Consider the following 16,456-nt stretch of genomic DNA (forward strand, 5'->3'; position numbering starts at 1 on the left):
TCACGACGATGAAATAGTAATGCCACAGTGACATCTTCCAGTTAATCACGTGGCAAAAGTACTATAACGTGGAAAACTGTTTCACATCATACTGACTTCACAAACACCTTAGCTGCAAAGATAAAAGCATCCATTTTGTAAAGGTGATAGTTTTGTGATAAAAATCTCACCAATAGATAGAAAGGGAAAGAAAAGAATCTGAAAATAGAATGGCAAAGAATAGTATAGTATTTCAGCCCTGCATGATTACCTTTAATAGCAAGTGGAAAACCAATGCTAGTTTTATCTTCCTGATGTAATGAAATACTGAATCATCCTTTCATTTTCACAGGTCAAAAAAAAAAATTAGGAAACTTGATCCTTCATAGGCATTTATTCATATGAATGACTCTTTAGTCATCCTGGCTCTCTTTGTGACAGGGAAGTCATTTGTCGAATGGTTGGGGTTGTCAGGGCTTTGTGGCAGAGTAAAGGACTAGAATAACAGTATAAATTGCAAGCCTCAAATTCAAACCTTCTGGCTATAGAAGAGTACATTGTGTCTCTTCCTGTAGCATACATTATGGCTTATAGGAAAAACTAAGGTCTTTTTTAGGAAAACAGCCTTACCAAATTAAGGCAGCATACAGAAAGCTTGGTTCTCCAATTTGTGTGAGCTCTGGCACAGAAAATGGTGTGGCCTTCAGGGAGCCAGCTGCAGTTAGTGGATTCTGAACCCAGCCCTGTTGTCAGTGCAGCTCAGGAAGTTTCCTAAATTTTGTTTAGGAAGCCACCAAGAGGCCATCAGATCTATAATGCTGTGTAGTCATCCTTTTTCTCTCCACCATGTTGTACAAAAAAAAGAAGTCGAGGAAGGTGGAAGACTGATACAAGAGCTGGATCTGCTAGATTTGTACCAATGGGAGGGAACTATGTGACAGGCATTGGCTATATGTGGAATTCTCTGGTGTTCATTAAGGCGGTATAGCCAGGTAACGTAGGAAAAACTAACAAAGACTAATCCAAGGCTGAAGCTCTATTTCCTCTCTTCCGCACATTATAATTCAGGTGCTGTAATACAAATCTTCTATTTGTTCTCAGTAACTCAGAAAGAACTAGGCAACGGGAATCCTCTGAGTTGTAAAATAAGAGCTCTGACCCTTCATTAAATTAAATTGAATTAAACACACTTTGCCCTTTTGGAAGGCTTATTTGGTTGTCAGATCTAAGCTTTTGTGATCTATGTTGATGGTCATTATGTGTGTTTGTGTGTTAGAAATTATTGAAAGAATAAGAAAATAAAGCAATAACCAGTCATGCTTCCCAGACTCTGTAATTTTAATATCACTAAGTGCCATGGGAAAATGACATGAAAACACTGTATTGTCATCCAGCAGACTTGAATGCAGTCTTGCATCTTTCCTTCCCCTAAATGAACTCTGTTTTGCAACACTAAGCCTTCTTCTGTGTTTAGGCTTCATTTTAAACATCTTAAATATTTTTAAATAGTATTTACTGATTGTGCAATTTAAATTTAAAGAAATAAGTTGCAATAAAAAAATTTGTTTTGATTTTTTTAAAAAAAACTTTTTTCGCCTTTTGGCACTAAATACTATTTTCAAGACCGCTGTGCTATCTGTTCTATTTTATTGTAATAGCTGGGGTACTTTTTCTTTATTAAGTAACTTCATTTTTGTGTCTTAGCTGTTTATTTGGTGTGAGTTGTTTGAACATCCAGATTATATCAGGTAGCTATTGAGCTATTGAGAATCATGATCAGGGAATGGGCACATGACAGGTTTAGTGTAGTCAACTAGAGTATACACTTTCAGTATATAAACCCATAACTGCTTGCATGCATGCATGCATCCCACTGGAAATGCCAGCTTTCTTCCCACATATTGCCCTACTTGTCAGCGCTTGTGCTCACAGCAAGACAACCATTTGGCTCCAACAGAAGTAACACCGCAAGCTTCCCACAGAGCCAAACTGATAGCTGGCTCTCAGTGACAGTTGTGACCAGTTAAGACAGCAAATTTCTCATGACCATCCTTTCAATCAAAGAGTAGAATTTTACGCGTTAATTTATTTGTTTTTAACTAATTGTATGGAGCCTGGATAGAAGAAAAGATTCAAGAAGTACTTTTTAGCCTGGTTGTCTGCAGTGGCAGGGACTGGCTTTGATAATCCAAGATTGGGAAGCAGGTATATCAGATCCTGATGATCAAGGAAGACACAGCTGAAGAATATGTGAACCCTGCTGTGACACTATATATCTTTAATTTTCTGTCTGAGGTGCTGGATAGCAGTTCAGCCATGGCAGCAAGGAATTCAGAGTGCACTGCCTGCCCAGATGGTTATCTGCTTCTCAGGAGAATTGTGCAGTCCATACTGAGCACAAGGCAAAACAACAACAAAAAAAGAGAAATAGAGTATTTAGGTTTCAAAGTTGGATAATTAACCATTAACATTCCTTAAATGTATTCATTCTCACAGTGAATGTGAGAGACGGAAGAATGGGATATTATAAAGATTAATGAGTGGCTGGAAAGCGACACTGTGGATCCTGCAGGAACAGTTTGCCATGAACTCCCATTAAACCTATTCTCTGAACTACCTAGCTAAAATGTTCTCAGACAAGCTCCAAACCCCAGGCCCTGCTTAAAATACCACGTTCCAGAGTTTTCCCTGTTTTGGTAACACCTAGCAGGTAGTGTGACATCCCCTCCCTCCCTTCCCACCCCAAAAGTTTTCAAGCATGGAAGAGGGATTTACATTAAAACAAATCAGAGGAACTGTGCACTAGAACACTTAAGTTCGTTAGATAGGAAATTCTTCAACATGCATTTGCCTAGCTTTTGAGCTGTAGAATAAAGCACTGAGTATTCACATTAAAGTTTAGCATTACCTGGTTAACAAAACTGATAGTTCATAATGTTTTTAGAATAAAATATTGTTTCATAAAAATGCTTCACTGTCACGTGCCTGTAGAAATAGTAGAAACCATCTAAAACAGTATAAAAGCAATGTTTGAACTTAAAAGTAATACTGTTGTGTACTGTTATGAATGTTTGACTGAACCACATGCATTTAAAAGTATGTTAGGCTAAAATTTGATTACTGACTGACCTGTGAGACCAGTTTGGGCATGGGCATTTTTAGTGAGATTCATTCATGTTTTAATCTTTTCTTCCATCCTTTTCCTTAATTATACCTTTTTGCGTTTCCTGAGGAATAATTTAAAGCCATGAAGCATCCTATAAACTCTTCCGAATTCTTTATTTTTATGAAAAGTAGTAAGTTTATCAAACAAGCAGATGACAAACTAGAGGAAGGTTGAGCTATGTCAGCATGCAACAAGTTTGTGTTCTTGCTGTCTGCTCTTTCTGCATGCTATAAAAAATGTATTGGACAAAGAGCTTTCATTGGGTTGCCATTGCTACAGCAACCGCTTCCTCTCTCTGAGTTTGAACCAATGACTTGTTGAGAGTTTGTTGTTTGGGTAGTAGAAGGCCGTGGGGTAGCAGGAAAGGAAGCAATGATATCTTTTTAACTGTATTTTTAGACTATGGTGAGGGTTTTTTTTGTTTAGCTTTTGTGTGTGTGTGTGGTTTTGTTTGTTTTTTCAATTATTGAGGTCTACAGTAGAATGCTCCAGATTAATTCTCTGACTTCTGTACAAACCCAGCTTTTTCTAATGTGTATGCATTTAAAGTCTTTGAGCTATATGTTTTCCATTTTAAACATGTGTCTTTGATAGCAGATTACAGCCCAGAGTACTTGCATAAACTGTAATCGCATGACTATGGCAGAGCACTGTGCTGCGGTCTGAAGGACCGGAGGAAGAAAACAGGTTCTCTATAAAGAGATCTTATCTATTTATACATTTTGTTGTTATGGTTTTCAGCTTTATTCCCTGGTGCTACCGTACACCATGAACCCTTATACCCAAAGGATACATTCCAAATGACGCAGCTGGCTCTAGCTAATGAGGAAGTGGTTAACTTTGGAGTAGAAAGTGCAGAAAAGCTGTTTGTTCACTTACATACAAAGCGCTCTGCAGTCACCAGGAGAGTCTTTCCATTGAACTCAATAGGATCTGTTCCAGCCTAAGTGGTCTTTTGGAAACTTCTCTATAGCAGAAAGTTTGAACATAAAGAAAATTCTTTGTGGTGGAAAGAAAGGTATTCCCACTTATAAGTATTGAGAAATTGGCTTATCTGTTACTTGTGGTAACAGATAGCTACTTCAGAAGAGTGCGCAGCCCAGCACAGAACCAGGAGCTACTCATTCTTCTGCTATTGCTGGTGATCATTACTGCTATTGCTGGTATCCAGCAGAGGTAGGGCAGGAATATCTGTCCTAGAAGAGTTTTTTAGTTCTCTGTTATATTGTCGAGGCTCCATTTGTAGCATTGGATTCTCTTACATGCTGCATATCTTCATGATAGATTGCCTGTATAACGAGACTGTAGGTATCTCTGCAGAATATAGAGATATTTATTTGCTGTATAAGCTCGAGAAATTATATCCTGTTTAATCCAAGCATTATCACTTTAAGTCTGTTAGTATGGGTAACTTCCTTAGAGAAAGGTAATTACCTTTCTGTGGGTATGCTTATAAGGATGTATTTTGACCATGTGAAGTTTTGAGGGATTATGTTTGGACTCTTATAAATGTTTGAGTTTTTAATGAGATTGTTGTAAGTTGGTTTGCAGTCCTTCAATTTACTGGATTCATCAGAATAATCATGTTGTATTATTTGTAATATATTATGGCAGACATGCATTATTTTGATATCAACTTCAAAATTTTCACTGGCATTTTGCAGATATGATAATTAAAAGTGCATGTGAAAGAACATTGTGTTTGAGATTTCCGTAGCGGGATTTTTAAAATTCATGCGCTATAAAGATACAGCATGTTTTAAAACGTTTTATTTCTCTAATCTTCATAAGTAGGATGAACTTGTGTCATTCTTCTGTATCGGTTAAAGTCTGCAGTTTTGTTGTAGTTTTCTGTACCTCCCTCTGTACTGTTTCCAAGTTCTGTTCCAGAGGAGATGCTGGTTGTGTTTGTAATGTTCTAGACTTTCCTTACAGGATTTCTTTGGGATCTGACACTGGTCGGTAAAAACAGATAAGCACTGGTAGAATGCTTAATGGTGTGACACCATCTGTCAAAAACATCTGGAGACCATATAGCTTCACATTTCTGGATTATAATAAAATTGAATTAAGCCTATAGAGTCCCTTGGCAGTAATTCTTTGCCTTCATCCTCCCTTTATTCTGCATGTGGTATTGAAAGAATGTCTGATCTGGAAGCTTTGGAGTCTATCAGTTAGTCAGGAATGTGGTCCTTCCTGGAAATTTTACTTACGCTTACATAAAAGCTTCTGTTCTCTGTTGTGCTGGAAAGCAGCAATTCTACTCATCTGTATATTGTAAAAGTACTTGCACCTTTAAGGTAGAAAAGTTTTGAATGAAAAGTTCTGTATTCTGTAAGTAGTCTAGACAAAGATGTTAGATGGCAGGCACATATTGTCCCGAGCAGCCTCACTTCTCCAGCACGTGCACTCCACAGATGTCACAGTTGCATTGCATTCTGCAGCAAACTTCAGGTTTCTTGCCCAAGAGCTTATTTGGCTGCAGTTTTGATTTTTCCATAAGTCAATAGCAAGCAAACAGATTTCTCCCCTAAATGTGCTTACTACATTTATTAGAGATGTCATGCATGTAAAAAAGGCATCAGCGCAAAAGTTGCTGTGATACTGACCTATTTCAACGTGGGGTTTTTTTGTCACTTGCAGATTTACAGAGTAGGTACTGAGTTTGCAAATGTTTGTTCTAATAAACTAACATGGAAAAATTGTATCTTCCTTTGGTATTAGTTTTGAGATTTCAATGTATCTTATAAGCCTGGGAATGAGGAGGAAAGTATGTCTTCATGTCCTTCTTATATAATTCAGGTCTTGCTCTTATGTACTTCCTTTTATTGGATGACTTTAACGTTAATATCTTCATCACCCTAATCTCTAGGTTAGACGCAGAGATGCAGGAATGACCTCAACTATTTGCAGGCACAGAATTGTATCTATGATCATTTTTATCTTCAGAATGCAGGCATAAAATGAGTGCATTTTAAAAACCAAATTGAAGTTAGTTTATTTTAGAAGATCAGAAAGTAAGATGAAGTATTTGTGATAATCAAATGAAATATTCTGGACTGTGAATATATTTTTGTTTCATTGGAAGTAGCAAACCATTTCATTTTCTTCTGAATGAGATATCAAAAGGCAGGTTGGATTTGTCTTGTTCAGCTTGTAAATAGTAAGTACTAAATTCTGATGCTCAGGTTTTTTCATTTTATATTGTGTATCCTAAGAAAGTTCTCCTTTTTTCATATTTATAAACAGAATTCTATTGCCTAAAATGCATAAGAAGCTTGCTTGCCAAAAAATGTAATTGCAGAATTATTCCCCTCTGTGATTCTGACAAAGTTTATGGAATCCTTTGTAGTCCCTTTGGTGCTTCTAAACCCAAAGTTTACAGGCAAAATTTTTTTCTGAAAGCATCAAATTGTACTTGAAAGTTGATGGTTTTTGTATGAGAGAGATTTTTTTTTAAGTCACAAAAATGAGTAATCACTGAAGAATAATTAGAGAAAGTGGCCTGAGGGGAAAGAAGTTCTACTTAAACATTAAGCAAATACCATTAGACATGCAGAAAGAGAAAAATAATTTCTAAAAGTATGAATAGATGCACACGTTTGGTCCATTTAAAAATACTTAACTCCCAAGTCCGCTTCTGCACTCTTGAATTTTGAAAGGGTCAAAGGATGTATGCAACTCTGAATACTCCCAGCTTAAACTGAGCGGAATTAAAATAAATATTTTTTTTAAATCCTGCACATCAGAGAAGTTAATCTTTATGTTCAAACTCAGCTTTGTGGCTCAAGCCCTTTGATGCACTGCATTGTCTGGCTGTCCACAGCATTTCCTTTCTCTAGCCAACAAAAATGTGTTTAATATGCATGGCACACAAGTTTAGTTTCTTCTCCTCCCCCCCCCATCTTGTTTATTTTAATGGCAAAACACATAAGAATTTTTGCTGTCTGGTTTAACAAGGCAAGCTTCTCGACCACTATCACTAATCCATGGAGAATGTTACTTTTCACTGCAAGCGACAGAGATTCATGTGTCACCCTGTATGTAGGGCTATGCTGAAAAGAGATCAGTGCCAGAGATCAAGAGGGAAGCCTACGCTTGTCCATTCTGACTTTTCTTGGAATATCTGAAATGGAAATAGTATTTTCCTGGAATATCAGGAAAAGAGTTTGGGTTACTAAAAAACTTTAGTAACCTCTACAAAAATTATATTGAAGTTTTACTTCATTTTACTGCATTCTAAGTTAAAATTTTAAGAGATTTACTAAACAGCTCCTTGAGCTTCAGCCTTCAAATTAACTACAATCTCATGAATGAATTGTAGTTCACAAATCAAATATGCTTTTGTATTGACTTAGAAAAAACTTCAATAGTATCTGATAGTTATCAAACCAGTTTTGTACTGTAAGGCGAAGTGAATTGTGCCTGAAAAACAATAAGCTGCAATTAAGGCATGACATATTTGTGGCTTAATCAGAGGCAGGTACTCATAAATAGGGAACGGTAGATGTGAAGAGTGTTTCAGTATGCATTACTGACAGACTGGTTAGAAGTGGTTAAGTGACATAGTAAGTCCCTTTTAGCTGTTCTTTCTGTTTTTGTGAACAGAGGACATTTTAGACAGCCTCCTGAAAATTTATATGCATCCTTTGTAGGAAATGTATGTATCTTCATAAATCTAAATAATAGAATATTATCGGTCTTTATGTAAAAAGCACATAGTGTAAATGGTTGAAAAATTTAACCAGATAACTCACTGTAGAAGACTGTTAAAAACTGATTCTCAAAAATTGTATGAGCTTGTACACTCAGGATAAACAGCTGGCTTTTTTCAATAGTGCAGCTGGTGTAGAAACATCAAATTACTACCATTTGAACAGGACACAAGCTATATTTGGCAAAACATTTGCATGAAAGCTGAAAACTTGCAACTTAATTTTCATTTATTTTAATTTTCATTGTACACCTATTAGCCACAAATCTGGACCTGCTCCTGTTGATTTCAGTATCACTTGTTTAGGTTGTAAGCCATTTTGTGCCAGGACACTGCACATTTAGAGTAGGCCATGTTTCTTTAGCTGAAAATACTAGAGGAGGATACTGTCTTTCTGAACATCCAATATGTTGTTGCTGAACTGTCATTCATAGGAATTTAAACAGATAAAGTATCTTAAGGATGTAATTTCTTTCTTGAAAAGGCAAAGCAAACATGAAAGCAGTAAGAATTGCACTTCACAGCATGCAGAAGTCAACTGTTCCTGCTGCAACTGTTTGTTTGTGAGGCTACAAAAGCATGTTCCCATGAATTTGGGCGATGCTAAAGACGACTGCTGATGCAAGTCAGCAGATGTGTAGTGCATTGTGAATCACAGATGCACGCAGGAATTAATTGAAAGAAAAATTTCAAGTTCAACTCTAAACTTTAACTAGTCAGATTCTTTATATATTACTAGGGTAAGTGATGTTTATACCACTAGATGACTTGTACAGTTTTCTAGGGCCTCAAATCACAACAATGCATCATATTTAGATTCAAACTTTAGGACCCAGATGTTTATAGTTGTTGTTACAGCCTTCCTGCTAAAGCTTTCTACAGGCCTTGTTCATCTGGCTGGTTTTTTTAAGTGAAATTACTTTAACCATTCATTGTATGCTAGTTCAGAAAGTACTGTTGCCTTCCTGACAGCTCATTCAGTGTTTTCCTGTCTTAGCTTTAATTTAGTCTAAGGACTACTAGACAGGCAGATTACTACACAGGCAAGGTCGGTTCCCTCATTTCTACTGTGATGAAGCAATGGATATCCTGTAATAGGGACAGCTTTTTGCCAGAAATTTAATCTTTACTATTCAATTGGTGTAGGAAGTTTTACACAGATTACTGCCCTGAGCAGTAGTGGCATTAATCACGTAAAATTATCTATAGACAAAACAACCCTTTGAAATATTTAACATTAATTCTCTTGCATCTATTATTTCTCCCACTGGTTGTTAGTGAATACCGTCTTGATTTCTCATATGGCTTCTCTTTCTTCTGGACACATTTTTTTTTCATTGCTGGATTTTCCTGTGTTGCCTTGTTGTTCAATTCAGATGCTTCCTACAACAGATTTTCAAGACAAACTACACCTCTAATATGTTTCAACCCAAAGATAAAATGACACTTGGAAATATGGCACTCACTTAGCTGTGGCACCTCCCTAATAATCTGTAATTAGGTAGGGTCGGTCGTGTAGATTTTTGGTGGTATTCCTTCTTGTAACGAGTCAATCCTTCTGTTGTTTCAGAAGATTGATTGATCTTTTGTATAGGTAAAAATATTCGCTTTTGAAGACGGTAATTTAGAAAACTACCTTTGCTTCTAGAGCTACTTTCTCGTATTTGTGCCTCGGGGACAGCCATTTTAAAATAACAGTTCATAAAAACTTCCTTGCACTTAGGATATTTCTACATGGCAAAGAGAATGCAGTGCAACGGTGCCTAGTTTGCTCTAAAGAGCTTAGCTTAGAAACTAGAAGTCAAATAATGTATTAGTGTAGACTCCACACTACTATTCAGCCAGGCTACGGGAGATCTAATATCAATTCAGTGGTAGTCTGGGTATCTCTGCAAGGCACTACACTGGGCTGTAAGAGCACACCCTTTCTTCGTTCTCTGTTTACTATTCATGCTTTCCTTGCAGATTTTCCCAGCAGTCAAAACCAGCAGTACTCTTTTCACATGACCCTAGCCCACAATGTAGTTATTTTACCAGGAAAATCACTATTTGAGAAATATAAACAGCTACCTTCACACTGCTAAGTTATGCTACATAAGAGAGACTTCCAAGTTCAAATTTACAGTAGTTTATTTTCTTCCTGTGCACGGCCGTCTAGGCAAAGAGAATTATTATTTCGGTGGCAAAAAGTTTTCTAACTGCAATGATTACAAGTCTGACTAATTTCCCTCCATAGCAAGGTCCTGCAGTAAAACCCTGAGGTGGTGGTTAATGTATACTATCAGCAAGAGAGATACTCACTTCTATTGTTTGCAAAGTAGTAGCTCTGAGAGCCAGAAGTCCAATTGAAAAAAAAAAAACAACAAAAAAAACCAAACCAAAAAAAACCAAAAACGTAATTCAAAAAGCAAGCCAAGTAGGAGCCAATGCAAATCCACCAGTACATGAAACATCAAATACCAGCACACTGTACATTCCTCTATGCTAGTTAAAACCAATCTAGGAATGTTAATAACAAGGAAAACAAATCACCTTGTCAGAACCTGGGGCTTGTGTCATGGAAAAGATTTTCTTGAAGTATTCTTAATAGCTGTGAATCATCACCGACACAAGTATGGGGATCAGAAGGCACAATCTTGGTGCTCTATCAGCCGGTGTTATAATTGCCCACATGTGAGGGCTCTGCTTTAACCTCCAGATGAGCCTGAGGATCCATTGGGCGTCACCCATTTCAGAAGGCAGACAGAATGATGTCTAATAACAATAACATCATGAAGGATTTATAGTCAGTGAGTGAGATAAGAGAAACCACTTCTGTTTAAGTAATTACTGTTTAGAATTTTTTAAAAATTACAGGTGTGTCTTGTGGTAAAAGCGCTGAGCTGGAAATCACTAGATTGAGGTTAAATTCCCTGTTCTATCACAGACATCTTTTTCAAGGTTGAGGTATTAATTTAATTTCTGTTTCAATTAATCAAATATAAAATAAAGATAATGCTTTCTTTGCCTGTCTTCAAGATCTAACTGTAAACTTTTCATATTTATGGCAGTGTGGGGCTTAGGTCTTGACTGAGACCTGAAAACAATGTTTTCTAACATCAAAACAAAGCACACAATAGGAAACTTCAGTGTATCCTCCTAAACAAAGATAGTTACTCAAGCAAGTATGTTTTCAAACAAGTTTTTCCAAACATAAAATATCTCTATAAAATTGCTGTTAAGAGATTGCTTGGAGGGACAGGCTATGCATGTTTGGACAAGTAACTTGCCTGGGGATCACCATGCTTGTCTCACGGTGGTACTTTGAGGAATAATCAGAACTTGTTTTAAATAATTCTAAACATGGAAATAATTATACAAGTGCTGAATAATATTCCTATTAATCTTTTTAGTAAAAAAAAGTGGCCTGAAATGAAGTCTTAGAACACATTCACCAAGGAGCACACAAAGAGTCTTCCAAAGACTATGACTTGAAAATAAATCAGAAACGTATCAGTCAGTTTTAAGATTGTTCTCTATTAATGAGAGCACAATCAGAATTCCTTAATCAAATTGCTACTGTTTTGCCATATTCAATGTCCTTGGATTCAGTGTAGCTAGACAGATGAAATTGATTCATTATCTTTTCTTGCTGGAAGTAAATCTTTACTAAATTGAGGTCAATGACAAAACACCTATTGCCGTCAATGGAGGCAGGATTGTGCCCTTTATAGCTGCCTCTGCAAAGGAGGATATTTGGGTACAAGTACAGATCTGTTTCAGTTTAGTTGTTGCTGGTTTTCTTCTTTCTGTTTTACCTTTGCAATTTTCTGAGGACAGGACTAGAAGCCACTGGCATGTTTTAGCATGAATCACTGCGTGAGAAATACTTTTCCATTGTCACAATGCAGTGCGCTGAACAGGGATTACCTTTAATAGGTATAAAAGACATTCAGCACTTTCTGGACTCCAGCTACTAACTGCAGGGAGGGATCTCACTACTGACTAGGAACAATAAATTGCGTAAATTGAAATGGCAGCACCATCCCTCATCGTTTAGTCTAGTTATAGAAAAGTAAATGTAGATGAAAGGGTTCAATAATTCTTTTGAATATGAGAATTGCCATATAAGATGCAGCCAATGACAAATCTGTTACATTTTCTGTGAGCATTCAGATAAGAACTTCAAGGAATGGTATAAAAATTTCAGCTTATGGATAGCTTTGGCATAATTTCTCCTTTGAGAGAATGTTACTTTTTGCATTCCACATGAAGTTTGAAAGGTTGTACTCAAAAGACTAGTATTAGATCCAAAACTGAGCAATAGTTGGTCAGGCTGAAAAAAATTCAGACATGCTTGTACAAGGATTTCTTGTGCAGCTTCTGCTGAGACAATGGGAGTTCTACAAATGAAAGGTGTGTAGGGTGGAGCCCTTCTCCCCGCCCCCCCCCCCCCCCCCCCCCAATCCCCCCCCCCCCCAAGGCCACCAAAAAAGTGATTCTGGTCTCACTTATAATTTTAAACAAAATCAGATTGACCATCATTATGCTGTTGCTAACATAAACCTTGTTTCTTGTATGACTAAATTCCCAATAGGCAAACACCATCTGCCTGTTGAAGGAAAAGTCACCACTGAGACAATGTCTAACTCATTAGGAGTTGAGAAACATCAAGTCTACTACAAAAGCTGCGTCACAGTATCCTTAGAAATCTCTAACTCCACATTCAGTGCATTTGTTTGTTGAAGTTCTTATTTTGATATTGAAGAAATTTTCCCGTATTAAACTGAAGAGTTTTCAAACAAAGAGCTTTTCTCCAGAACCAAATTCAAATCAGGTACTACTGCGTGAAATTTTACTAACTTTCTTGAAACAGTATATGGTCTTGGAAAATTATCTTACAGCTAAGAACCCGGAAATTCAGATTGTGATAGAGCAACGTAAGTAATAGTGGCACATCAGTTTACCCTTGCAGGAATAATGAGTATTGTTTACTGCTGTAAAATGTTTCTTAAGTGGTATTTCTCCACAATATCGATAGGAACTTAGCGAAAGCTGTGGCTTTTTTTTTCAGGCATTATAAGTTTTGGCAAGTTCTAAAAGTCACATCTTTGCTTTGGATTTTATTCGTGTAAATATAAACATACACTTTTTTGAAAGTTATTTTATCTGAAATAATAGTGTCTACTCTCTGGTTTAGTAAAGTACTGTAATTTTGGAAGTTAACTCTTTTTTTCATCCTGTTCTAGAAGGATACTAAAATTTTATAAACCAGACAAAAACCAATGAATAGCACACAAAGGAGCTAAGTCAGCTACATTGAAGTACGTGTAAAAGTATGTTTCTGTTGCAGAATACAGCTACTTCCTAGCAGAACTGCACAGTCATTTCAATAGCTATGAAAGGTGGATATTTCTTCTTGACTGGTGTCAGATCCATAGGCATGGAAAGTCATCGCCTGGGGAGAGGCGAGCAGCAGTAGGGTTCTGCAGAAGAGCTGTCCAACGCCAGTTGTGGTGCCTTCTGTTTTCTTCAGCATCTCCTAAGTGAGAAGCGCCACGCTGAGCTGCCTTGGATACCTTCTGAGATCTTAAGTATAACTGGAGCGTGTGTGATTTTTGAGTCTCATCAGAGAAGTAGAACTTTTCTTTAAGTACTGACTGTGCAACATCTGTAAGCAATTTCTACCTGACAGCACTGATCATTATCTGAAAAGCGCAGCGGGTATGCAGCTTAGCCACTCTTAACCATGTACTCAGATTGATTTACAGTATTTGTGATTTGATATTTTGCTAGCTTTTTATAGTAGTATGGGTCCATGAAAGAACAACAATCTGTTAGCAAAACATGTGGTGGTGTTATAGGTGGGTATCTCTGATTCATGATGCTGGAGCAAACGAATGCTTTAGTACAACCCCATTGTTAGTTGTCAGCGTGAATGTATATTCATCTTGATGTTTCTGAGCCAGTATTTCCAGCAGAAACTGAGAGGTCTGTATTTGACCATTAAAACTGAGAGCAAAATTGCAAAGGACTACATGGAAGTAGGAAATTAAAGCATACAGTACTATGTGCAACCATGAAACAATTTCCAGAGATGTCCATGGCAACTAAAAGTCATAACTTTATGGGATAACAAAAATCTCAATAGAGATCTCAGTAGAATATTGGCTTTATGGCAAATTGTAATTCCTCTCCCTTCTCCTCACCTAACCTTTTCATGTTCCATGGGCTATAAATTACAGATCTCTTTCTTTCCATTAGAAGATAAGCACCTTATCACCTCTCCTCTTTTCTAACATCCTTATCACTCCACAGGCAGCAAACATCTTTACTCTCAGGTGGTCTAATTGATACATATCTAATTAAAGACGAAGCATTTTTTTCTCAACCTCCATTCAGCTTTGAAGTATGTTGCTTTGATTTTAGCCCTGAAGAACAGCTTCATGTGCCTGAAAGTTCTCTTTTTTCCAACTGTACTAGTTGATTAAATAAAATATACTACCTCTGTCCACAGACTTCGCCTTGCCTGTGTACCAGTGCATTCATTTATTGTTAGTGAAAAAGAGAAGACAATTTTTCATGGCACTAGTTAAAAGGTATGTGTGAGGACTGCAGCTCTTCAGAGCCTTGAAGATTAGGACAAAATGTTCAAATATGATGAGACAGAGAAGAAAAGGATTCGGTAGAGACTAAGGTAGATAACTGGATTAGCAAGAGAAATAATTTTAGGGCTTATCTCTTAAATCGGGACATTTTGTGTGAAAGAGATACCAGAGATGAGAAAGCTGAATATATAGGCAGGAGATAGCGCCAGCATCAAATTGTTTAAAGAGCGTTATTCTAGTTATCATTTTACTGAATGTCTTAGGGACGTTTCTATGTGGTGAGAGTAGATTCTCCAAAGTTATACAGGGTATAAAGAGAAAGAATGATCATTCTAATTAAAAAAAAAAAAAAGAGGCCATCAATTCTTACCAATTAAGAGGAGAAAGGAGAGGAAGAAACATTATGTGCATAACACTGAAATTTCCAGGCACCTCTAAGTTGCATAGCCAGCACTCATGCAGAGATTTACTGATTTTTATTTTTTTTTCCAAATGTTATAAGGGTCACATTGTCACAATTACTTGACCTGACCCGTATGACACTTGCTGGTTTTATGACAACTGTATTTTTTCTGCTCTCCCCACCCCCCACCCCCGTCCTCTTTTTCACTAGTTCCAACAATTTCAAGAGTGGGTTCTTCACTGTGAGGAGATATTTGAAGAAAGGTAATGGGGGAAAAAAAATCTACTGAAATTACCTAATTAGATTAGAGGAAAAGAAAATAGATCCAAGGTATCTCATCCCCCCCCCCTTTGCCCTTAAAGAACCTTTTTATAAACTTGAGGCATTCTTAGTACTTTGGAATTATCAGCTGAAAGGCACTTTTTTGATGCAAATCATTTGCTTCACTGTTGTAGTGTATGGCTGGCAAGGAAGTAGGAGGTGTCCATTCAGCGCTAGGAGAAGGGAGATCCCTGTCCCCTAAGCGAATGATCCTGCAAGATGCAAGTTCTAAATTTTTTACCTCCTTGAGGCCTGCCTGCTGCAGGGGAATGAGATGGGGTTATGTGGAATTTAAAGAACTTCTGTAGGGAGCCCTCTGTGATCCTACTCCTTATCATTTTGTTTAGTAAGACTCTTGTTGGCAGTTGCTAATAAGGTCTGTGATGGTTTGGGTTTTTTTCCCCAGCTAATTGCTCTTTTGATTTGGGCTTTTTGGCCTTTTTAAAGTCTGTGATAGGATTGCTGTTTATAATATGTAATAACCACAAGAATCTCGTAGAGTTTTCTGAGGTCAGACTGTCACTATGCTTTTGTTTGCTTATGCTGAGCTAGTACTTGGCAGCTTGTGTAGTAGCTCAGCCATTCTCTAAATTAACAGGTTGTTCTTTGTATTTGAAGTGATTGATGTGATTGAAGTGACTAGCATGTATATGCCTACATAAATTACTTTGGGGGAGAGAGGGATCCAAATGGCGGAAACTGGATAGATCCAAAAACAGTTTGTTGTAAGAACCATCGTATGTTGAAGAATGTGAAAAGGACTTAAGTGAGAATAAAATCTCAGACCAGAAAGATGTATGGGAAAGTACAATTTTACTCTAAAATCTTTGCTAATGGAGGTTCAGGGATGTAGATTTTGTTGTATTTCTCTGGAGGCAAAAGCCCTGGTGCAGATGCAGACATATTGAGAAAAAAATCAATTGCCAGTACAATAATTTATTTTTCTGTGATAGCAATGTTGGGTCAACCCTTCTGGGCTTTGGCTTCCTAAGCAACTTGAGAGCCTATAGAAAAAGGATCATTTAACTGCTTAAATTCATTTTAACAATATTGCCAAATCGTTTGTCTCAAACTTCTTTTTCAAAGGACTTAGAGTCTATATGGGTTTTTTCTTAAGAGCTGGCGCTCCTATTTCTGTGAATCAGCAATAGTTCTCCTGAGTCTTTTTGCAGGGCTTCATTATTCGGCATCGTGTTGGCATGACAGGAGAATCCTGTGTCCCATAGAATTTTTAGAGCTCACCTGCTGTTTAAAATCCCCTTGCATGTCAGCATGTGGGAGCAGTA

The 16,456-nt window shown here is 37.2% G+C and overlaps 1 protein-coding gene across 2 annotated transcripts in view; it reads left to right on the plus strand.

Annotated features, from left to right (window-relative positions):
• The window catches only part of PITPNC1 (phosphatidylinositol transfer protein, cytoplasmic 1), an 88,659-nt gene that overhangs the window by 22,848 nt on the left and 49,355 nt on the right, over window positions 1–16,456 (plus strand). The window lies entirely within an intron of this gene.

Source organism: Pygoscelis adeliae, unplaced genomic scaffold (assembly GCF_000699105.1).
Source record: "Pygoscelis adeliae isolate BGI_AS28 unplaced genomic scaffold, ASM69910v1 Scaffold75, whole genome shotgun sequence".
Taxonomy (NCBI): domain Eukaryota; kingdom Metazoa; phylum Chordata; class Aves; order Sphenisciformes; family Spheniscidae; genus Pygoscelis; species Pygoscelis adeliae.